This window comes from Gracilinanus agilis, chromosome 2, assembly GCF_016433145.1.
Source record: "Gracilinanus agilis isolate LMUSP501 chromosome 2, AgileGrace, whole genome shotgun sequence".
Lineage (NCBI taxonomy): Eukaryota > Metazoa > Chordata > Mammalia > Didelphimorphia > Didelphidae > Gracilinanus > Gracilinanus agilis.
In genome coordinates, this window is record NC_058131.1 from 597,663,408 (window position 1) to 597,690,143 (window position 26,736).

Here is a 26,736-nt window from a genome sequence, read left to right on the forward strand (position 1 = left end):
CTTTCCCCTAAATAGCACATAAAATATGCATAATATAGAAAAACAAATCCCATATCATCCATGACCTAAAATGGAGGGATCATTTTGCTTACTGAGTCTATGACCTTAGTATTAAGAGGTAGGCATCATATTTTACGATTAGTACTCTTCATTGCAGAGATCAGAGTTCTTGAGTCTTTTAAAGTTGTTGCTATTATATATATATATATATATATATATATATATATATATATATATATATATATATAGTTCTCCTGATGCTGCTCCTTTCACTCTGCATTAATTCCTGGAGGTCTTTCCAGTTCACATGTAATTCCTCCAGTTCATTATTCCTTTTAGCACAGTAGTATTCCATCACTAGCAGATACCACAATTTGTTTAGCCATTCCCCAATCTAAGGGCATCCCCACATTTTCCATTTTTTTTGCCACCACAAAGAGCATGGCTATAAATATTTTTGTATAAGTCTTTTTCCTTATGATCTCTTTGTGATATAAACCCAGAAATGGTATGGCTGGATCAAAGGGTGGGCAGTAGAAGGCATGTAATCTAATCCTCTCATTTTGGAAATGAGGGAAATAAGGTTAAGTGACTTTCTCAGTGTTGTATACATGTAAATATAAGATGTGTGATATGAACACTCATACTCTTTTATCGAAATCTAGGTAAGAGTTAGGCAATGGGGTTTAAGTGACTTGTCCAGGGTCACACAGCTATGAAGTGTCTGAGCTCAGATTTGAATCTAAGACCTCCCCACTCTAGTCCTGGCTCTCAATCCACTAAGCCACCCAGCTGCCCCTTCCTTAATTCTTTTTTGCTACCACGTCATGAATACATAGGTAAGTAAATTTATGCCAGTAAGAAGAAGTATCTCACTTCTATTTGGATTCTTCATTTTCTGGGTTAATAAATTGTCATTTGTAGCATGAAAAATATAGGTTCCATTTGATACAATAGGCAGCTGATTTCTGCAGGATATTTTTAACCTAGAATTTTTAATGCTACAAGGATTTATCCCAACAGGATGGGTAATATCTTCTTCAAGTAACTCATTTTGTAATCTTGTTCTCGGTTATATGGAAAGAAGAGAGACCTTTCCCTGAATTGGAGAGGTTTTGAGTTGCCATATAAAATTATAAGGATATAAAATAGTAATTTCATTCTCATGAGTAAGGAAATCTTGCCACCAATGAAGAATGGCCACCTTAAAAAAAACCATTAAGGTCACAGAGATTAATCTAGGGCAAGTGTGTATCATAAGTATGACTTGAACTAAAATTTTCTTTTCTTTGAAGCTAGTTTTCTAAAAGAGACTCTATCAGACTATTTCTTTCTTAAACTATTTTTTTCCAAAATAACATATATAATTTTGTCTAAATTCTACCTTCCTGCCCCACTGAAAAGGAGGGAAAATGAAATTTATTTTAATATATGTGTGTGTTTACATGTATGTATGTCTATCAAGTATGCACTCAGAATCCATCACCTCTCTCTAGGTAGTTTAGTAATCAGTTTCATAACAAAATCTCTGATATTGTGGTTTGTCATTATATTCATGAGAATTCTTCAGTCTTTCAAAATTGTTTCTTCAATATTTTTATTGTTATAATTTAATCTCTTCCTTTTATTTACTTCACTCTCAATCAGTCCATAATAGTCTTTTCACAATTCTCAGATAACATTCCCTTCATTATTTCCTTCACCACAATAATTTTCCATCACATTCACATGTTATAATTTGATTGGCTATTCCCCAGTTGATGGGGATCCCTTTGTTTCCAATTCTTGGCCTTGACAAAAAAATCCAACTATAATAATGTCTGAAGTTATTGGCTCTTTTTCTCTTTGTCTGTTCTTTTCTGTGAAAATAGACATAGTAGTGGTATCACTGGGCCAAAAGGTACATAAATGGTTTAATGACTTTTGGGGAATATTTCCAAATTAGTTTCCAAAATGGCCATTCCAGTTTGCAGTTTGACCAGGAGACTATTAGTGTATATTTCTCCCACAGCCTATCTAGCAGTTGAAATTTTCCTTTTTTTTTGTCAGTTTTGCTAATCTGATGAGTATGATATTTGAAATTCTCTATTAAGCAGTGATTTAGGGCTCTTTTCACATGACTATTAATAACTTTTATTTCGTTCCCTGAAAACTTTCTCTTCTTATTCTATGACCATTTATTAATTGGAGAATGACTTTTATTCTCATAAATTGAAATTAGTCCTTTATCTTAGAAATGAAAAATTTATAAAATAAATTTGCTACAAAAATTTTACCCATTTACTGAATTCACTTTTAATTTTAGCTGCAAAGTAAATAAATTTAGGTAGATTTTGTTTGTTCATGCAAAAATATTCAATTTAATGTGATAAAAATTGTTCATTTTATCTTCTGTGATTCACATTATTTCTCTTTAGTCATGAATTCTTTTTTAATTTAATTTTTATTATCATGCAAAGCATGCTTCCTTATTGGTCATTGTTGAAAGAGCACCCTTAGACAAAACCAAAACCCCAAAATAAAACTATACACTTGTGAAAGATAGTATGCTTTGATTCATATCCACCCTACTCCAATAGGTCTTTCTATGGAGATGGATGGCATTCCCCATCATAAGTCTTTCAGGATTGTCCGAGACCATTGCATTACTGAAAATAGCCAAGTTTTCACAGTTCATTTATGCACAATATTGCTGCTACTATGTACAATGTTCTCCCAGATCTGCTTATTTCATTCTGCATCTATTCATGCAGTTATTTCTAGGCTTTTCTGAAATCATTTTGCTTATCAATTCTTATAGCATGAAAGTATTTCATCACCAATATGTACCACAATTTGTGCTGAGAGCTGTCAAGTTCATGACAAATGGCAAAGTCACATGTGAACCCTGAGATGCTGCAAAGCAGGTCAAAGGAGGACAGATTTCTCACTCAATTTCCCCTGTGGCTCTTCTCTTACTAACACCCCTCATTATAGGAATTATTATGATCAATATCTTTATTTAGCCAAAGGAAAATATAAAGGAACTTTATAGGCTATTATTAGAGCCCTTATAGGCCCCCTACAAACTCCTATGAAATTCCTACCTTTACATGCAGTAATACAGAAATTCCCCTAGAAGTCACTTCACAACAAACCAGCAAATAGTGAGTTAATGTTAAAGATTTTAAAACCCTAACTTAGGTTCCCATACACAGGTACTTGCAAAAACAGGTCAAAACAATCTCTAGGTTTTCCCCCACTCTGATCCCTGATTCGGTACAGTACGTTAACATAAAAGAACAATGAATGATACATGGATAAATTGTCTCCTGTACTTTCCTGCCACTGTAGTCCAAGAGATATGTCAAAACACACTTTGAAAAATATGGAAAAGTTATTGGAGAATGAAGAGTATAACTTAATACATTGTCTCTAAGAAAAAATATATGGTGGTTGTGTTATTAAAATTTCTGGGGTTCTATTTAGAAGTATTAAGCCTCAAGATATGTAGATATATAACATGTGGGGGACTTTGAGACTACATTTTCTGTGATCCAATGGGTTTCTGGTTTTGTGACAACAGGAACCAATGTAGAGTGTGACTTAAATTAGGGGTGGAGCTTGGGCTCTGCCTCTTTGGCTACATAGAGTTGATGGGGGAAGGTATGGACTGGTGGCATTTTTTGAAATAGTCAGGCATGGTCTTATATATTTTACCAACATGAAACTGGTTATTAAAATATTATTTTTCTTCATAATATTAGCCTTTATCATTTTTAATCATTAGATGGTAATGGAAATCTTGCCAACATGTATGTAATCTTAAAAAAAGGTATAAAAATCAAAATCAGCAGATGGAAGATCAGAATAGCTTTCTGCAAGCTTACTGAATCTCTGGCTGTTCTCATTGCATCTCAACAGCTTAGCTGTCCCCCTCTCAGAGATACCTAGACTGCTGGAGGAGGTTCCAGACAAATTTGTTCAGCCATTCCCTAATTGTTGAACATCCATTCAATTTCCAATTCTTTGCCACTTCAAAGAGAGGTGTTTTAAATATTTTTTATAGATGTAGATCCTTTCCCCTTTTTATTATCTCCTAATGATACAGACCCAATAATGAAACTACAAGATCCAAGAATATGCATAGTTTTATAGTCCTTTGGACATAGTTCCAAAAATCACCAGAATGGTGAGATCAGTTCACAACTTCTCTAACAAAGCATTACTGTGCTAATTTTACCACATCTTCCTCCAATATTTTTCACTTTCCTTTACTGTTACATGGGCCATACTGATAGGTATAGAAAGGTGGTACCTTGGCATTGTTTTAATTTGCATTTCTCTAAGCAAGGATGGTTTATAACATTTTTATATGATTTTTGATGACTTTAATTTCTTTATCTGAAAATGGCCCCTTCATATTCTTTAACCATTTGTCAGTTGGTGAATTGCTTGTATTCTTGTCAATTTGACTTTGTTCTCTATAAATATATGAAATTAGAATATTATTATGATTAAAAATGCTAAAGACTGATAAAATAAGAGAAATTAATATTCTAATAGCCATGGCCTTGTTGGTGAAATATCTAGGACAGTGCTTGACTACCTTTAAATTTACCACTGGTGCCCATCCTCTTTCTCTCGTACGCCAGCCAGCTAACCAGGAAACACAAGAGGCTTTCTCTAGGCCCTCCTCTGAATTTAAACTGCCCCATACATGGGGATGGTTGACATCCCCACACCTTAAACCAGAAACCAGAAACCCATTGGAATCACGGGAAATGTAATCTCACAGTCCTCATGTGTCCATAGAAAATTTGTAACATACTTTTAAATGGCATCTCCCCAATTCCAAACATAGAATATTATCAGAGAAATTTGTTACAAAAAACTCCCCACTTTATTGTTTCCCTTCTAATCATGGTTACATTAGTTTTGTTTTTAGAAAAGCTTTTTAACTTAATGTAATAAAAATTATTCATTTTATACCTTATAATGCTCTCTATCTCTTGTTTGGTCATAAAATCTTCTCTTCTCCAAAGGTCTTCCAGGCAAACTGTTCCCCTAACTTAGTTATAGTATCACTATTTATATCTAAATCATATATCTATTTGGACCTTAAATTGGTACAGTGTGTGAGATATGGGTCTAAACCTAGTTTCTGCCATATTGTTTTCCATTTTTCAAAGCAGTTTTTGTTTAAAAGTGAGTTATTATTCCAAAAGTTGGGGTCTGGGTTAATCAAACAGTAGGTTGCTAAGGTCATTTACCCTAGCTTATTGTGTATATAATCTATTCCATTGATCTTACCATTCTATTTCTTAGCCAGTACTAGAGTGTTTTGATTATTGCTGCTTTACAGTACAGTTTGAGATCTGGAACTACTAGGCCATTCCTTCACATTTTTTTCCATTGGTTCCTTTGATATTCTTGATCTTTGTTCTTCCAAATTAATTTTGCTTTATTGTTTCTAGTTCTATGAAAAAAATATTTTTGTACTTTGATTAGCACCAGTCCTCAATGAGGCCTCAAAATCTTTAGTGCTTGGTTCTTTCAATCTTGTGGTGAGGCCCCTAGGCCCAGGGACAAGAGAGTTCATAGTGATAAGTCATGCAAACCCATCAGCAGAGGAGACAGAATCAGTAGTTTTCATAATTCCCAGTCCACAAGCTAAAAAAAAGGGTGGGAAAATGAGCAAATAGAAAAATAAATAACTAACCATAAAATATTTCTGTGAAGAAAAAGAGGAAGGCATAGGTCCAGTAAGAACAAAGCAACTTTATGAAAAACTTCAAAGAAAAATGGGAATTGCTCTGAGGCACTGGAAGAATTAAAAAAGGAATTAAAAAATTAAGAGAGGTGGAAGAAAATGAGGAAAAGGAATGAAAGTAATAAAAAAAGAAAATAACTTAAAAAATAAAATTGTTCAAGTGGAAAAAGAGGCACACACACACATACACACAAAAAAAATGAAAAAAGTTTCCTACAAAAACAGAATTGTATTTCCTGTTTTAGAGCCAAGTTTACAGAGTAGAAGCAGGGAAGTTCTAGACCACCAAGAGAAACCTCTCTAACCAATATTATTACACCACATGAACACAGGAGCAGAATACAATGAAGAGACAAAGTGAAGCAAAGTTTTTGAAGAGAACAACTTGAAATGTAGATAAAGAACATCTGGGGCTCTGGGGTAAGAGGGGAGCACAGCTAGCAATAGGCTACAGCAAGGAGTAAGGAGCAAATCAACAGCAAGCCCTGCTCCCCATCTACTGTTTTAGGATCTGAACCTGGGCCTAAGCCAACATCTAGACACTGAGACCCTGTGTAGGCCAATAGAGGTCCATCCTAAAGCACAATCCTTAAATTTCCAAGAAATCCTGAAGTGAGGTACAGAATTACAATACAGGACAGTCCATGCAATGCAGCCTGCTCTGTGTGAGCCCAGAGTGAAGCCAGAGACCCCAGCCCTGACTTAAGGTGAGGAGATAGATCCAAGTTTGGAACAGTCCATAGACCCAAAGTTGGACCCTGATCCCTGCAAAGGCATTCCCCAGTGTGCTGTTTAAGGAAGCCTGGCTGACCCTTGCCAAATCTCAAGGCAGATCCCAAGGGCAAAGCAATCTACTATGTACTGTGTCACTGACCTGCTTAAGCTCATAATGAGACTAAAAGCCTACACCCAAGCTTGAGGCTAGAATTTGAGCTATCTGTAGCCTCAGGGGATAATTGAATCAGCAGGGGGAGGTGGTTCTCAGAACACCCATGCCACAGACCATCACACAATCTTGGAAGAACTGAAACTTGAAGAAACCCAGAAATAAGGCTAGGGGGTAGCATCAAGGAAGGACTGAAGTTTAACACTCTACCTTAAACTCCTGGAGATCAGAGAGCCTACTTTTTTTTAACCCTTGTACTTCAGTGTATTGTCTCATAGGTGAAAGAATGGTAAGGGTGGGCAATGGGGGTCAAGTGACTTGCCCAGGGTCACACAACTGGGAAGTGGCTGAGGCCCGGTTTGAACCTAGGACCTCCTGTCTCTAGGCCTGACTCTCACTCCACTGAGCTACCCAGCTGCCCCCAAGAGAGAGCCTACTTTTAAAAAAGTTGGGAAGTTCCAGGTTAAGATGGTGGCAGAGTAAAAAGCAGCTCTTAACCTCTCCTGACCAAAACATATAAGACTCCTCAAGGAGACATAAAAACAAACCCAGTCGAAAGGAGGGACCCCAAACAGGGCACAGTGTGGAAGGTACGTGGAATCGGGACATTTCCATGCTATAAAGGGGTGAAACAGCTCTCACTAAATCATGGGCTGAGCAACCACCCCCAACCCACCCCCTCCACACACACCACCTATAACGCCAAAGCCAGCTAAAAAGAAATAGAGCAAGTTTGGGGCACTCATTGAGTCATTGGCAGCTCCAGGGCCTGTTCCTGAGAGCAGCAAGATTTAGGACCCCCAAAAGCTAAAGAACGCGTACAGACTCTGAGCGTGGGTTCAGAGCGCGGGTGCAGGCAGACATAGGCACGCATGTGAGCATGAGCAAAGGCTCTGAAACCCTGAGTGGGGAACCAGCGCAGATGGGTATATGACTATGGAAGCAGCCCCCTGAGACTTGTAAAGGAGCCTCCAGCAGAGGACAAAGCAAGGGGGTCCACCAGGGGGCTTGACCTTGAGAAAAACCAGAACTCAGACCTCAGGACCCAAAAGACTGCAGACGGACCCTGAGCACAAGGATGAAGCTGAGAAGCTGCTGGGATAACAATGGCTACCCAGAATCAGGAAGCTCAGACGAGAAAGATTAACAAGAAAAAGAAATCTTTAACACTCAACAACTTTTACACAGAGAAAATCCAGACAACCAAGCAAACAGAGGGGGAGAATAAACAAGCATCCGGACCCTCTCAAAATAATAATAAAAACTGGTCACAAGCTCTTGAAAAGTTCAAAACTGAGATGAGGAGAAAGATGAAAAAGATTTGGTTAGAGAAATGGGAAATAGCTCAAAAGGAAATCAGGCAAGAAAATAACAGTTTAAAAGGCAGAATTTTGCAATTGGAAAGTGAAGCTGAGAAATAAAATAAACTGATAAGCAAAGTGAACACCAGAAATGACCAGATTGAAAAGGAAAACCAAAGGATTATAGCTGAAAACCAGTCCCTAAAGGCTAGAATTGAGCAATTAGAAGCTAATGATCTCTCAAGACAACAAGAACAAATAAAACAAAGTCAAAAGACTGAAAAAATAGAAAGAAACATGAAATATCTCAATGAGAAATGACAGACAAAGAAAACCAGTCTAGAAGAGACAATTTGAGAATCATTGGACTTCCAGAAAAACCAGAAATTAATAGAAACCTGGACTCCATACTTAAAGAAATTATTCAGCAAAATTGCCCTGAAGTCCTACAACAAGAGGGCAATATAGACATTGAAAGGATCCATAGATCACCCTCGACACTCGACTTAGAAAAGACAATGCCCAGAAATATAATTGCCAAATTTAAGAGCTTCCAAGTAAAAGAAAAAAATCTTACAAGAAGCCAGAAAGAGACAATTCAAATATCAAGGAGCACCGATCAGGATCACACAGGATCTGGCAGCCTCCACGCTAAAAGACTGCAAGGCTTGGAATATGATATTCAGAAAGGCAAGATGATATGGGGCATGGGAAAGAGGACAGTGAATGGAGGGGGACACCAGGAGAAACTTGAGAGTATTAAGAGGTAATATTTAAACCTTACTCTCAGTGTAATCAACCTGGAGAGGGAAGAGTAGCTATACTATCCATTGGGATATAAAACTCTTATCTAACCCTACTGAGAAAGTCAGAAGGGATAAACCAAGGGGAGCAGGGGAGTGGGGAGGTCAAAAAAAAGGAGGGGAGAAGAAGGGGGAAGGAATTCATTAGGCCTTTAAAAAACAAAAAAAGGGGAATAATAAGGGAGGGAATAGAAAGGGAAGTTAGTCAAGGGAGGGGATAAGGGATAGGGTCTTAATAGCAAATCACTGGTTTAAAAGGAAATAGTTTAAGGAGAAAGGGTAGGAATAGGGGAGGATACGAAAATATCAGCGAATGCACAACTTATAATTATAACTCTGAATGTGAATGGGATGAACTTGCTCATAAAACGGAAGCAAATAGCAGAGTGGATTAGAAACCAAAATCCTACCATATGTTGTCTACAAGAAACACATATGAGGTGGGTGGACATACACAAGTTTAAGGTTCATGGCTTGAGCAAAATCTTTTGGGCGTCAAATGAGAAAAAGAAGGCAGGAGTGGCTATTATGATTTCTGATAAAGCCAAAGTAAAAATAGATATGATTAAAAAAGACAGGGAAGGTCATTACATCCTGATTAAAGGCAGTATAAACAATGAGAAAATAACACTGCTCAATATGTATGCACCAAGTGGCATAGCATCCAAATTCATAAAGGAGAAACTGGCAGAGCTCAAGAAGGAAATAGATAGTAAAACCATAATAGTGGGAGATCTAAATATTCCTCTTTCAGATCTAGATAAATCAAACCAAAAAATAAATAAGAAAGAGGTAAGAGAGATGAATGAAGTCCTAGAAAAATTAGATTTAATTGATATGTGGAGAAAAATAAATAGGGACAAAAAGGAATACACCTTCTTTTCAGCTGCACATGGTACATTCACAAAGATTGACCATGTAATAGGGCAGAGAATCATTGCAAACAAATGCAAAAGAGAAGATAAAATAAATGTAACCTTCTCAGATCATAATGCAATAACAATAATAATTTTTAAGGGCACCTGGTCAGGCAAATAAAAAAACAATTAGAAATTAAATAATGTGATTCTCCAAAATCAATTTGTCAAAGAAGAAATCATAGAAACAATCAACAATTTCATTGAAGAGAATGACAGTGATGAGACATCCTACCAAACTCTGTGGGATGCAGCCAAGGCAGTTCTCAGGGGGAAATTTATATCTTTGAATGCATATATTAACAAATTAGGGAGGGCAGAGATAAATGAATTGGGTTTGCAACTCAAAAAATTAGAAAGCGAACAAATTAAAAAACCCCAAATGAAAACTAAATTAGAAAAACTAAAAATTAAGGGAGAAATTAATAAAATGGAAAGTAAAAGAAATATTGAATTAATAAATAAGACTAGAAGCTGGTATTTTGAAAAAAACAGATAAAATAGAAAAAGTATTGGTTAATCTAATTAAAAAAAGGAAAGAAGAAAATCAAATTAATAGTATCAAAAATGAAAAAGGACACCTCACCTCTAATGAAGAGGAAGTTAAGGCAATCATTAAGAACTATTTCTCCCAATTATATGGCAACAAATATAACAATTTAGGAGATATGGATGAATATTTACAAAAATATAAATTGCCTAGATTAACAGCAGAAGAAATAGAATACCTAAATAATCCCATATCAGAAAAAGAAATTGAACAAGCTATCAAAGAATTCCCTAAGAAAAAATCACCAGAACCTGATGGATTCACAAGTGAATTTTATCAGACATTCAAAGAGCAACTAATCCCAATACTATACAAATTATTTGATATGATAAGCAAAGAAGGAGTCCTACCAAATTCCTTCTATGACACAAATATGGTACTGATCCCAAAGCCAGGTAGACCAAAAACAGAGAAAGAAAACTACAGACCAATCTCCCTAATGAACATAGATGCAAAAATGTAAATAGAATATTAGCAAAGAGACTCCAGCAAGTAATTAAGAACATCATCCACCATGATCAGGTGGGATTTATACAGGAATGCAAGGATGGTTCAACATTAGGAAAACCATCCACATAATTGATCATATCAACAGTCTAACCAACAAAAATCACATGATTATCTCAATAGATGCTGAAAAAGCCTTTGTCAAAATACAGCATCCATTCCTATTGAAAACACTGAAAAGTATAGGAATAGAAGGACCCTTCCTAAAAATAATAAACAGTATATACCTAAAACCTTCAACAAGCATTATATGCAATGGGGATAAATTAGAAGCCTACCCAATAAGATCAGGAGTGAAACAAGGATGCCCATTATCACCTCTATTATTAAACATAGTACTAGAAACACTAGCAATAGCAATTAGAGAAGAAAAAGAAATTGAAGGTATCAAAATAGGCAAGGAGGAGACTAAGCTATCACTCTTTGCAGAAGATACGATGGTCTACTTAAAAAACCCTAGAGAATCAACTAAGAAGGTGGTAGAAATAATCAACAACTTTAGCAAGGTTGCAGGATACAAAATAAATGCACATAAATCATCAGCATTTCTATATATTTCCAATACATTAGAGCAGCAAGAGGTAGAAAGAGAAACACCATTTAAAATTACCTAGACAATATAAAATACTTGGGAACTTATCTACCAAAACAAACACAGCAATTATACGAAAACAACTACAAAACACTTTCCAAACAAATAAAACTGGAGCTCAACAATTGGGAAGCCATTAACTGTTCATGGGTAGGATGAGCTAACATAATAAAAATGAACATTCTACCCAAATTAATTTACCTATTCAGCGTCATACCTATCAAACTACCAAAAAACTTCTTTACTGAATTAGGAAAAACTATAACAAATTTCATTTGGAATAGCAAAAGATCAAGAATATCAGGGAAAATAATGAAAAAAAAAATGTGAAGGAAGGGGGCCTAGCAGTACCAGATATTAAACTATACTATAAAGCAGCAGTAATCAAAACAATATGGTACTGCTTAAGAGATAGAAGGGAGGATCAGTGGAATAGACTTGGGTTTAATGACGTCAGCAAGACAGTGCATGAGAAACTCAAAGAGCCCAAATTTTGGGACATGAATCCACTATTTGACAAAAACTGCTGGGAAATTTGGAAAATAATAATGGAGAGATTAGGTTTAGATCAACATCTCACACCCTACACCAAGATAAATTCAGAATGGGTGAATGACTTGAATATAAAGAGAGAAACTATAAATAAGTTAAGTGAACACAAAATAGTATACCTGTCAGATCTCTGGGAAAGGAAAGATTTTAAAACCAAGCAAGAGCTAGAGAAAATTACAAAATGTAAATTAAATGGTTTTGATTATATTAAGGTAAAAACCTTTTGTACAAACAAAAACAATGTAGTCAAAATCAGAAGGGAAACAACAAATTGGGAAAAAAATCTTTATAACAAAAAACTCTGACAGCGGTCTAATTACTCAAATATACAAGGAGTTAAATCAATTGTATAAAAATTCAAGCCATTCCCCAATTGATAAATGGGCAAGAGACATGAATAGGCAATTTTCAGGTAAAGAAATCAAAAGTATCAATAAGCACATGAGAAAGTGTTCTAAATATCTAATAATTAGGGAAATGCAAATCAAAACAACTCTGAGGTATCACCTCACACCTAGAAGATTGGCTAAAATGAAAGAAGGGGAGAGTGATGAATGTTGGAGGGGATGTGGCAAAATTGGGACATTAATTCATTGCTGGTGGAGTTGTGAACTGATCCAACCATTCTGGCTGGCAATTTGGAACTATGTTCAAAGGGCTATAAAAGAATGCCTACCCTTTGATCCAGCCATACCGTTGTTGGGTTTGTACCCCAAAGAGTTCATAGATAAACAGACTTGTATGAAAATATTTATAACTGTTCTTTTTGTGGTGGCAAAAAACTGGAAAAGGAGGGTATGCCCTTCAATTGGTGAATGGCTGAACAAATTGTGGTATATGCTTGTGATGGAATACTACTGTGCTAAAAGGAATAATAAACTGGAGGAGTTCCAGGTGAACTGGAAAGACCTCCAGGAACTGATGCAGAGTGAAAGGAGCAGAGCCAGAAGAACACTGTACACAGGGACTGATATACTGTGGTAAAATCGAATGTGATGGACTTCTGTACCAGCAACAATGCAATGACACAAGACAGCTCTGAGGTATTTAGGGTAAAGAATGCTACCCACATTCAGAGGAAGGACTGCAGGAGAGGAAACATAGAAGATAAACAATTGCTTGAATGCATGGGTTGGGGTGGATATGATTGGGGATGTGGACTCCAAACTACCACACCAATCCAACTATCAACAATTTGGAAATAGGTCTTGATTAATGACACATGTTACAACCAGTGGAAATGCGCGTTGGCCATGGGTGGGGGGAGAGTGGGGGTGAAGGGGAAAGTAGGGACATGAAGCATGTAAACATGTTAAAAATGAATATGAAAAAATGTTTAAAAATTATTAAGCACTTACTATGTGTCAGGGATTGTGGGAAGCCTTGTAAATACAATTAAAAATAATAAAGACAATGTCTGCCAAAAAAAAAAAAGTTGGGAAAATGAGCAAACTTAAAAATAAAAAAATAAAAAAAACCTAACTAGAGAATTTTTGTGGATACAAAGAGAAAATCACAGACATAGGAGGGGACAGTGAAAGCAAAGCAAACATGTGCAAAGTTCAAAAGAAAAATATGAATTTGAATCCGAATCTGAAAGGACTGCAAAAAAGGGTTTTTATTAAATGGCCTTTTGCCCCAAGAAAGAATATACTCAGTTTAGCTAAGTAAGTGATTCTCGGTTCAGACCCAGATCTTTTGCCTTTTGCAATATCATATTTAAAGCCTTCTGATCCTTTAATGTGGAGGCTGATAAGCCTAGTGTAATCTTGAGTGTAGCTTCATAGTTTTTTCAATTATTTCTAACTGTCTGGAGCATTTTCTTCTTCGCTTGGAGGCTCTTGAATTTAGTTGTAATATTCCTGGGAGTTGTCATTTGGGGAATTTATTTCCAGAGGTACTGTGTGGATTCTTTTAATTTCTCCTTTACCCCCTTGTTCAAGGAAACCAGGGCAGTTTTCTTTGAGAATTTCTTGTTTTATCATGTCCAGCCTTTTTTTTTCAAATCAAGGCTTTCAGGTAGTTCAATCATTCTTAAATTGTCTCTCCTGTATCTATTTTCCAAGTAATTTTTAATGAGATGTTTCCTGTTTTCTTTTGTTTTTTTCTTTTGATTTTGTTTTATTATTTCTTGATGTCTCATGGGATCATTAGCTTCTAGTTACCCAATTCTAATTTTTAAAGAATTATTTTCTTCCATAAACTTTTGAATATCCTTTTTCAATCAGCCACTTCTGCTTTTTTCCTCTTTCATTGCTTTAATTCCTCTTCCCCATTTTTCCCTTGCCTCTTTTATTTGATTTCTGAAATCCTTTTTTGAGATCTTTCAGAATCTGAGACTAATTCATATTTTCTTTGACACTTCAGGTGTATTTGCTTTCTTTCACTGTCTCTTTCTCTGTATGTTTCTTGAATCGTCTTTGTCTCCATAAAATTTGCTCTGGTTAAGTGTATTTTTTCTGATATTTGCTCATTTTCCCAGCCTTTTTTTTGACTTTCAATTTTATCTTAAAGAAAAGCTTTGTTCTCAAGGTAGACACACTCTGTTATACTTCAGTTCTTCCTTGATGCTAACCTCAGCTCTATTTCTGGGTTTCTGCAAGTTTCAGTTCTTCCAAGGTTATAAGATGGCTTATAGGCTCGGAGCTCTGAAAGCCATCTTCCATTGTTGATTCAATTAAACTCTATGTCTACTGATGTTTTACAGAGCTCAGAGCACTGTGAGCTACTGTGCGTTGGGGCTCAAATTGTAGTAACAGGTTTGGGTGGGTGCTTTTGTTTTCACTCTATTTCATCAGGTATGGAACCCTGGCACCTATAACTTGGCCTTAGGCTTTTGTAAGAGCTATGTTGGTCTTGACTCAAATAGGCCAGTGTGTTGGTGACAGTTTCATACTGGGATTAGGTCCTTGATCTGGGCTTACACAAACCAGGAGTGCTACACACTTGAACTTAGGTTCTGGAACTTATTGTAGACTTGGTCTGGGGCTTGGAACTTTATGAAGTATGCCTGGGGTTGCATTGTTGTTGGCTAAGGCAGGGTCTCAGGATTTGATTATAGGGTTTGGTTCAGGGCAGGGGTTGGCAACCTTTTTGGCCATGAAAGCCATAAACACCACATTTTTAAAAATGTAATTTCATGAGAGCCATACAGTGCTCACAGTGTGTGCTCCTGTAACAGTGCCTGCTCTTGTAACAGCACCTGAAAAAAAATTGACTTTATGGCTCCTGCAGAAAGAGCCATATCTGGGGGGCAGCTGGGTAGCTCAGTGGATTGAGAGCCAGGTCCTAGGTTCAAATCTGACCTCAGACACGTCCCAGCTGTGTGACCCTGGGCAAGTCACTTGACCCCCATTGCCTAACCTTACCACTCTTCTGCCTTGGAGCCAATACACAGTATTGACTCAAAGATGGAAGGTAAGGGTTTTAAAAAAAAAAAAAAAGGAAAGAGCCATATGTTGATGACCCCTGGTCCAGGGTCAGACCCTGGAACAATAGATGTCGGGTGGGGTGGGACTTGCTTTTGAATTATACCAGTACTTTTTGGTGTAGTATCCTATGGAAGAAATTTAAGGAGTGTGCTTTATGTTGGACCTCTATTGGTCTACACAGGGTCTCAGTGTTTAGATGCAGGAGAAATCCTGCAGTGAGGTCCAGAATTACAGAATAGGACAGTCCATGCTATGCAGCCTGCTCTGTGTGAGCCCAGAGTGAAGCCAGGGGCTCCAGCCCTGACTTGAGGTGAGGAGATAGACCCAGTTTGGGGCAGTCCATAGACCCAAAGTTGGACCCTGATCCCTGCAAAGACAGTCCCCAGGGTGCTGTTTGGGGAAGCCTGGCTGACCCTTGCCAAATCTCAAGGCAGATCCCAAGGGCAAAGCAATCTGCTATGCACTGTGTCACTGACCTGCTTAAGCTCAGAATAAGACTAAAAGCCTACACCCAAGCCTGAGGTTAGAATTTGAGCTATCTGTAGCCTCAGGGGATAATTGAATCCGCAGTGGGAGGTGCTCTCCATGGGACCCTCTCTGCTTACTTTCCAAATGTTCTCCAAATGAAAGCTTCTTCTCTCCATCTTCTTATTGGTTCTTTCACTCCAGGATTAGATTTGAGTTTTTTGTTTTTCTTTTACAGTTGGTTGGAAAGGATTCTCATGGTGATTCAGGTTTTCCCTACTTTTACTGTGCCATCTTGGCTCTGCTTCCCTACTTTTTCCCTGAACTCTTCTAAAGGTGAGTAATTTCTCCCTTGCTTTTCTATTGTATTTATGATGTCACCTTTATGCCTAAGTTATTGTACCCATTTGGAGCTAATATTATTAATATGGTATAAATATTGGCCAATACCTAATTTCTGCTGGACCACTTTCCTGTCTTCCCTATGGTTTTTGTCAAATAGTGACTTCTTACTTTAATAATTACAGCTCTTAGTTTTATTAGAAACTAATTGTTAATTTATATATTCAGTTTGTATATTGTGTATTCAGATCTATTCCACTGCTCATACTCTCTATTTCCTACCCAGAACCAAATTATTTTGATGATTAAAGATTTATATTGTATTTTGTTATTTGGCATTGTTAAGCTACCATCCTTTCAACTTTTTTTCATTAATTCTATTAATGTTTTTAATATTTTTTATCTTGATAAATTTTGGTATTTTTAGGAACTATATAAATTAGTCCTTTGTATTTTGAGCAATAAGGCACTGGAAAAGTAAATTAATTTTTTATGCTATAATTTTTATTAGAATGACTTGAAATATACATGAACAATTAATAATTCTGTGAAGAGTGAATCAAATTTTCTTTGTCTATCAATCAGAAACTTAAATTAATCAATCAAAACGCACCCCTGCTTAATAGTAAGCAAGAGAATTCACAAGTCATATATTAGAGTAAGTTCACACATCCAAAGGCTGCTGCCACCCTCCTTGGGCAGTGCTAGACAAATTGAAAGTCTGTAATTAGTTCTGGTCAAGTGGAGGAAGGGACAGAAAGTGACATGGAAAAAGGACTATAAAAAGACCTGAACTTCCTGTATGATAATCTTCTCCTTTGGACTGCTTCTTTGGAGGGCTTTGCCTTTTCAACTTCTCCTTGGATCTTCTTCTCCTTGGCATCCTTGTTTCACACCTGATCTTATTGGAAAGGCTTCTAATTTATCCCCATTGCATATGATGCTTGTTGATGGTTTAAGATATATACTGTTTATTATTTTCAGGAAAGAACCTTCTATTCCTATACTTTCTAGTGTTTTCAGTAGGAATGGGTATTGTATTTTGTCAAAGGCTTTTTCTCCATCTATTGAGATTATCATGTGCTTTTTGTTGGTTTGCTTGTTGATATGGTCAATTATGTGGATGTTTTTCCTAATGTTGAACCATCTTTGCATTCCTGGTATAAATCCCACCTGATCATGATGAATAACCCTCTTTATGACTCACTGGAGTCTTTTTGCTAGTATTCTATTTAAGATTTTTGCATCTATGTTCATTAAGTAGATTGGTCTGTAATTTTTTTTCTCTGTTTTTGATCTGCCTGGCTTTGGAATCAGTACCATATTTGTGTCATAAAAGGAGTTTGGTAAGATTTCTTCTTTGTTTATTATATCAAATAATTTGTATAGTATTGGAATTAATTGTTCTTTGAATGTTTAATAGAATTCACTTGTGAATCCATCAGGCCCTGGTGATTTTTTCTTAGGTAGTTCTATTTCTTCTGCTGTTAATCTAGGCAATTTATATTTTTGCAAATATTCATCCATATCACCTAGATTGTTAAATTTATTGCTATATAATTGGGCAAAATAGTTTTTAATGATTGCCTTAACTTCCTCTTCATTAGAGGTGAGGTCTCCTTTTTCATTTTTGATACAATTAATTTGCTTTTCTTCTTTCCTTTTTTTAATTAGATTAACCAATACTTTTTCTATTTTATCTGTTTTTTTTTCAAAATACCAGCTTTTAGTCTTATTTATTAATTCAATAGTTCTTTTACTTTCAATTTTATTAACTTCTCCTTTGATTTTTAGTATTTCTAATTTAGTTTTCATCTGAGGATTTTTAATTTGTTCATTTTCTAGTTTTTTAAGTTGCATGCCCAATTCATTAATCTCTGCCCTCCCTAATTTATTAATATATGCACTCAGTGATATAAACTTTCCTCTTAGAACTGCTTTGGCTGCATCCCATAAGTTTGGGTAAGATGTCTCATCATTTTCATTGTCTTCAATGAAATTATTAATTGTTTCTGTGATTTCTTCTTTCACTAAACTATTTTGGAGAATCATATTATTTAATTTCCAATTAGTGTTTGGTTTGCCTCTCCATGTATTCTTACTAATAACTATTTTTATTGCATTAATGCATTATTTGCATTATGATCTGAGAAGATTAAATTTATTATTTCTGCTTTTTTGCATTTATTTGCCATGTTTCTGTGCCCTATTACATGGTCTATCTTTGTGAATGTTCCATGTGCTGCTGAAAAGAAGGTGTATTCCTTTTTGTCTCTATTTATATTTCTCCAAATATCTATTAACTCAAATTTTTCTAGGTTTTTGTTCACCTCTCTTATATCTTTCTTATTTAGTTTTTAGTTTGATTTATCTAGATCTGATAGGGGAAGGTTCAGGTCCCCAACTAGTCTGGTTTTGCTTTCTATTTCATCCTTGAGCTCCACTAGCTTCTCCTTTAGAAAATTTGAAGCTATTCCATTTAGTGCATACATATTGAGTACTGATATTTCTTCATTGTTTATACTGTCTTTTATTAGGATGTAGTAAACTTCCCTATCTCTTCTAATCTTATCTATTTTTACTTTGGGTCTGTCAGAAATCATGATAGCCACCCCTGCCTTCTTTTTCTCATTTGAAGCCCAAAAGATTTTGCTCCATCCTCTCATTTTCATTCTATGTCTGTTTGTCTGTCTAATATGTGTTTCTTGTAAACAACATATGGTTGGGTTTTGGTTTCTAATCCACTCTGCTATTTGCTTCCTTTTTATGGGTGAGTTCATCCCATCCACATTCAGAGTTATAATTATCAACTCTGCATTCCCAGACATTTTGATTCTCTCTCCTAGTCCTGTTCTTTCTTCTTTCACTGTTTCCTTCTATACCAGTGTTTTGTTTTTAATCAGTTCCTATAACCCCCTCCCTTGTTGTACTTCCCTTTCTATCCCCTCCTTCTTATTCCCCTCTTATTGTTCTTTAAAACCACGTGGTACTCCCCCCCAAGCCCTTTCCCATCCTAGCATTGCTTCCCTCCCCACCAGTCCCTTTGTTACCCTTCTACTTCTCTATAGGGCGTGAATCAATTTTCTGCCCCTATGGATCTGATTGTTCTTCTCTAAGTTGATTTCAATGCACTTGAGTATTGAATATTCCCTCTCTCTAACCTCTTTACCTTACAATGTATTGTTATTTTTCCCCTATTGATCCCATGTGCTTCTTATTGAATATAAATTTATTCCTTTTTGTTTGCTTTCCTTTTTTCTTATTGTTATCTTCTTCCCCCCTAATTTTGTATATATTTATACATACATACATACATACATACATACATATATATATATTTATATATCTCTTGACATTTCATCCTATACAGTTAGTCCCTGTTCCCTCTATGTAAACTTCTTCTAGTTACACTGTTGGTAATAATAATTTTTAATATTTGCCAATACCTTCTTTTCTTCTTGGGATATAATTTGATTGAATTTGTTGTGTCCCTTAAAGAAAATAATTTTTTTCTCCTACCCCCATTCTCTTAATTACCTTATTTTGATTCTCTTGAGTTCTGGGTTAGGGCAGCAAACTCTCTGTTTAAGTCTGTTTTTTTTCTTGATGAATGTTTGGAAGTCCTCAATTTTATTGAATGACCATACTTTCCCCTGCAATAATATAGTTAGTCTTGCTGGATAGTTGATTCTTGGTTGTAGTCCCAGTTTTCTTGCTTTCCTGATTATTGTGTTCCATGCCTTTCTGGTCCTTCAATGTAGATGCAGCCAGATCATGTGTTATCCTAACTGTGGTTCCCTTGTATCTGAATGACTTCTTTTTAGCAGCTTGTAATGTTTTTTCCTTGGTCTGGTAGTTTTTGAATTTGGCTATAATATTCCTGGAAGTTGTCAGTTGTGGATTAAATGTAGGAGGTGATCTGTGGATCCTGTCAATTTCCACTTTTCCTTCTTGTTCAAAAATTTCTGGGCATTTTTCTCTGATAATTTCTTGTAAAATGCTAGCTAAACTTTTTCTTTTATCATTTTGTTCTGGTAAACCAATAATTCTTAAATTATCTCTTCTAGCTCTGTTCTCCAGATCTTTGGTTGAATCAATGAGATGTTTCATATTCTCCTCAAATTTTTCATGTTTTTTTTATTTTGTTTAATGTATTCTTGCTGCCTTGTGAAGTAATTTTCCCCTAGTTGTTGAGTTCTGTTTTTTAAAGACTGAATTTCATCCCTGGCTTTTTGGTCATCCTTCTCTTTCTGGTCTGATTTTCTTTGTAGATCATCTTTTGCCTTCTTTGCTTCATTTTCAAGCTGGCCAATTTTGGATTTTAATACTTTATTTTCTTGTTTTAGCTCATGTATTTCCTTTTTCAAATTGTCTTCAGCCTCTCTTGATTGTTTTTTGAGTTCCTGAAATTCTTGAATTAATTGAGTTTTAAATTCTTGAGTTAATTGAATTTTGAGAGCTTCCAAAACCTGTGTCCAGTTCACTGGAACTACTTCCTCTTCTATTTCTGTTTCATTTGCTCTCTTTTCATTTCCTTCAAAGAAGCTGTCAATTGTCATTTCTTTTCTCTTTTTCTGTTACTTGCTCATGTTTTTCCCCCTTCCTTGTTCTGCTAATTTGAGCAGATTTATTTAGTGATCTTTGATGAAAGATCTTCCCCCCAGGGGTAAATTATTTTCTCTACCCTTGGAAGTCTTCTTGTCTGTCCAATTGTTGGGATTAAATCTATATGGATTGGATTAGTCTGCCCTGAGGTTAAAATCTCAAAGCCTTGAGGGGAGGGAAAAAACAAACAAACAAACAAACAAAAAACACAAAAAGGGTGGGGTGACAAGAAGGAGCGTTTTTTTGCTGAACTGAGCTCTACAGCAGTGGGGTCCCCCTGTGCTATCCACTGTGTTTGATCTGGTTTTCTTTCCTCTTGAAACCCTGTGTTCTCTATCTCAGTATGAGGAAGCCAAGCTGTCTGTGCTCTGGGGTTTGGCTCTCTCTAAGCCACCATCTTCTGGGTGTTTTTGCTGTGTTTCTCTGGTTTTCTCCTCCAGTCACCTCTCCAGTGTCTGTGTTTGACTCCCTGAATCTTATGCCAGCAAGACCCTCTCTCCCAACCAGTGAACCCACCAGCCCTGAGATTTCCTAGGCAGCTGGAGACTCGGCACAGCATGTGGGGGAGGGGTCTTGGGATCCTGGGATTCCCCTTTTATACCCTCAGTCCCGACAGTTCAAGTATTGAAGCCTTTTTCTTGGAGTACCTCTTTAGTTGTGCTGTAGTAGGGTTCCCCCTGCTCTGTCCCGTTCTTAGATTCGGTCCGCTTTCTTCTCAAAGCACATTGTTTTCTATTTTGGTGCATAAGGGTGTGGAGGTTTTAAGATTCGCTCCATCTACGCCACCATCTTACTGGAACTCCTTTTCTAATTTTCCTGGGAGTTTTTGTCAAATAGTGAGTTCTTATCCCCAAAGCGGGAATCTTTGGGTTTATGGGACACTAGCTTGCTGAGGTTGTTTATCTCTAGTCTATTCCATTGTTCCACCCTTCTGTCTCTTAACCAGTACCATATTCTTTTGATGATCACTGCTTTATAGTACAATTTAAGATCTGGTAATTCCAAGCCCCCATCCTTCACATTTTTTTTTCATTATTTCCCTTGATATTTTTTTTCTTTTTTTCTTTCAGAGGAACTTTGTTATAATTTTCTCTAATTCTATAAAAAGTTTTTTCATAGATTATTAGATGTGTCACTGAATAAGTAGATTAACTTGGGTAGGATTGTCTTTTTTATTATGTTAGCTCAATCTACCCATGAGCAATTAAAGTTTTTCCAGTTATTTAGATCTAGTTTTAATTGTGTGAAAAGTGTTTTGTAGTTGTGTTTATATAATTCCTGTGTTTGTCTAGGCAGATAATTTCCTAAATATTTTATATTGTCAAGAGTGATTTTAAATGGAATTTCTCTTTCTAACTCCTGCTACTGAGTTTTGTTGGGAATATTTAGAAATGCTGATGATTTATGTGGGTTTATCTTGTACCCTGTAACTTTGATTAAAGTTGTTAATTATTTCCACTACTAGTTTAGTTGATTTTCTGGGACTTTTTAAGTAGACTACCATATCATCTGCAAAGAGTGATAGTTTATTTTCCTCATTGCCTACTTTAATCTTTTGATTGCTTTTTCTTCTCTAATTGCTTCTATGAATATTTCTAGTACAATATTAAATAAGAGAAGTGATAATGGGCATGCTTGCTTCACTCCTGATCTTATTGTGAAGGCTTCTAACTTGTTACCTTACAGATGATACTGCTGATAGATTTAAATATATACTGCTTATTATTTTGAGGAAGAGTCCTTCTATTCCTATACTTTTTAGTGTTTTCAATAGAAATGGGTATTGTATTTTGTGAAAGGTTTTTCTGCATCTATAGAGATAATCATGTGATTTCTTTTAGTTTGATTATTGATATGTTCAATTATTTGGATGGTTTTCTTAATGTCCAACCATCTTTGCATTCCTAGTATAAATCCCACCTGGTCATAGTGGATAACCCTTGTGATAACTTAAAGTAGTCTTTTTGCTAATGTTTTATTTAAGATTTTTGCATCTATGTTCATTAAGGAGATTGGTCTGTAGTTTTCTTTCTCTGTTTTTAGTCAGCCTGGCTTTGGAATCAATACTTATTTTTGTCATAAAAAGAATTTGGTAAGATTTCTTTTTTACTTATTTTGTCAAATAATTTGTATAGTATTGGGATTAGTTGTTCTTTGAATGTTTGATAGAATTCACTTGTGAATCCATCAGGCCCTGGTGATTTTTTCTTAGGGAGCTCTTTAATGGCCTGTTCAATTTCTTTTTCTGATATTGGATTATTTAAGTATTCTATTTCTTCTGCTGTTAATATAGGCAATTTATATTTTTGCAAATATTCATCCATATCACCTAGATTGTCAAATTTATTGCCCTACAATTGGCCAAATAATTCTTAATTACCTTAATTTGCTCTTCATTAGGGGTGAGATCACTAGTTTCAACTTTGATATTTTTAATTCGTTTCTCTTACTTCTTTTTTTATTTGATTAGTCAGTACTTTAATTATTTTATGTTTTTTCAAAGTACCAGCTTCTAGACTTACTTATTAATTCATTACTTCTTTAACTTTCAATTTTATTTATTTCTCCTTTAATTTTTAGAATTTCCAATTTAGTTTTAAACTGGAGATTTTTAATTTGTTCTTTTTCTAATTTTTTTAGTTGCAAGCCCAATTCATCAATCTCCTCCCTCCCAATTTTCTTGCTATAAGCACTGAGAGATATACATTTTCCCTTGAGTACTGCTTTGGCTGTATTCCATAGGTTTTGACATGATGTCTCCTCATTGTCATTCTCTTTAATGAAGTCCGTAATTGTTTCTATGATTTCTTTTTTGACCTACCAGTTTTGAAGAATTGAATTATTTAGTTTCTAATTAATTTTAAATTTACCTTTCCATGGACCCTTAAGTATAATTTTTATTACATTATGATATATAAAATGTTGCATTTATTATTTCTGCCTTTCTATATTTTTTGCAATATTTCTATGCCATAGTACATGGTTGATCTTTGTATATGTACCATGTATTGCTGAGAAGGTATATTCTTTTTTTATTCCTATTCAGTTTTCTCCAGATGTCTATTAAGTCTTAATTTTTCTTGCATTTCATTCACTACCCTTACTTCTTTCTTATATATTTTTCAGTTTGATTTATGTAGTTCTGAAAGGGGAAGGTTGAGATCACCTATTATTATGGTTTTACTATCTCTTTCCTCCCTGAGCTCTTTTAATTTTTATTTTAGAATTCCAGACACAATGTAATTTGATGCATAAATGTTTAGTGATGATTTTATTTCATTGTTTATAGTGCCCTTTAATAAAATGTAATATCCTTCTGTATCTATTTTAATCAGATCAATTTTTACTTTAGCTTTGTCTGGTATCATGATTGCTACTCCTGCTTTTTTTACTTTAGATAATTCTTAATAAATTCTACTCCAGCCCTTTTCCTTGAATCTGCATGTGTCACCCTGCCTCAGATGTGTTTCTAATAAACAATATATATTACAAGTCTGGTTTTTAATCCACTCTGCTATCCACTTCTGTTTAATGGGTCAATTTATCACATTTACATTCAGCATTATAATTACTGTGTATTGCCCTCCATCATGTTATCCCCTTAAATCCTGCTCTATTCCCTTTCTATCTGTTCCTCTTCAGCAGTACTTTGCTTTTTGTCACTTTCCCACTTCCCCCTCCCTCCAATTACCTCCTTCCTCCCTTTTGTTATTCCCCTCTCCTTCTCTTTTGGGTAAGATATAATTCTATACCCCACTGAGTAGGATATGATAGAATTCTATACCCCACTAAGTATATTTACTTTACCCTCTCTAAGCCCTTTATGATGACAGTAAAGTTTAAGCATTGCCAGTTACCACCCTGATGCTCTGCTCTCTTTAATCATGCCTCTTAATGTTATGTAATTCACAGAATTCTAATTCTTCCTTTCCTTTTTTCTCAGTGCTACCCTCTTTTCAGCACTTGATTGATTTTTTAACATATAATCCATATGCATACATATCATATCATACAAGCATATTGTTCCATATAATTATATTTACATACATATCATGTCATCATAATCAGCTTACTTCTTTACCCTCTTTCTGAATAAATTCCTTCAATCTTCTCTACTACTTAGGGTAATTTTTGAGAATTATAGAAATTTTCTTTTGATGTAGACTAAAAGCTTTTTGACTTTATATGCATGTATCTTTTGGGGTTTCTCTTGTATTTCATGTTTGGACTTCAAAATTTTTATTTACATCTGGCTTATTTCTCAGGAATGCATGGAAATCTTCTACCTTATTGAATGTCCACTTTTATCCCCTGAAAGAAAATACTCAGTTTTGTTGCATAAGTGACTCTAGGTTATAAACCTAGATCTTTTGACATCCTGATCATCATGTATCATGCCCTTTGATCCTTTAATGTAGAAGCTGCTAAGTCCTGTGTGATCCTATTGTAATTCTATGGTATTTAAATGTTTTCTTTCTGGCTGCTTGAAGTATTTTTTCCTTGACTTTGTGGCTCTTGAATTTCCTGGATGTTGTCATTAAAGGATTTGTTGTAGGAGGTGATCTTTAGATTCATTTAATTTCTCTTTCACCATCTTATTCAAGAATATCAGAGTAGAGAGGTTACACTTCCTGGTTAAGATGGCTGCAGAGTGAGAAACAACTACTTAATCTCTCCTAACTGAAATACAGGGCTCCTCAAAAAGACATAAAAGCAAATCCAGAGGAAGAAAGGGACCCCACAACAGGGCACAGCATTGGAGGTACGTGGAATTGGGGCATTTCCATGCTATAAAGGGGTGAAACAGCTCTCACTAAAATGCCAGCTGAGCAACCCCCTCCCCCACCCCACACCACCTACAGTGCCAAAGACAGCTCACAAGAGTTAGAGCAAGTTTGGGGCATGCATTAAGTCCTTAGCAGCTACCTGGGGTCACCAGGACCTGCTCCTGAGAGCAGCAAGACTTAAGACCCCAAGAGGCTGAAGAACACATGTAGACTTTGATCTCAGACCCTGAGCGCAGGCACGAGTGAGGGCACAGAAGCAAGCCCAGGCATAAATCCTGAGCTTAGGCAAGGACTCGGATCTTGAGCACAGGCATGGACCTTGAGTGGAGACCCAGTGAAAAAGTGGTTCACAACAGTGGAAGTAACTCCCTGAGACTGTTAAAGGAGCCTCGGTCAGAGGAACAAGTAAGGGGACCACCAGGAGGCTTGACCTTGAGAACAACTGAGACCTCAGGAGACTAAAGAGAGCAGACAGACCCTGAGTGTGAGGATAAAGCTAAGAGGGCACAGGGCTAATAATGGCAAGCAAGAGACAAGAACCCCAAAAGAGAAAGATCATCAAGAAGAAATCTGTAACACTCAACAACTTTTACAAAGATAAAATCCAGACAAAAGAGCAAACAGCAGAGGAGAACAAACAAGTAATCATATCCAAACCTTCCCAAAATAATGACTGGCCACGAGCTATTGAAGAGTTCAAATCTGAGTTGATGAGAAAGATGGAAGAGATTTGGTGAGAGAAGTGGGAAATAGCTCAAAAGGAAATAAAGAGATTAGGAGAAAGAAACTCCCAATTGGAGAAAGATGTCCCAAAATAAAATGAAATGGTAAGCAAATTGAAACCAAAATCTGGCAAGAAAATAACAGTTTAAAAGGCAGAATTTTGCAATTGGAAAGTGAGGCTCAGAAATCAAATGAAATGATAAGCAAATTGAACACCAGAAATGACCAGATTGAAAAGGAAAACAAAAGGATTATGGCCGAAAAACAGTCGCTAAAGGCTAGAATTGAGCAATAAGAAGCTAATGATCTCTCAAGACAGCAAGAACAAATAGAACAAAGTCAAAAGACTGATAAAATAGAAGGAAACATGAAATATCTCAATGAGAAAGTGACAGACCAAGAAAACAGATCTAGATGAGACAGTCTGAGAATCATTGGTCTTCCTGAAAAAGCAGAAATTAATAGAAATTTAGACTCCATACTAAAAGAAATTATTCAGGAAAATTGCCCTGAAGTTGTATAA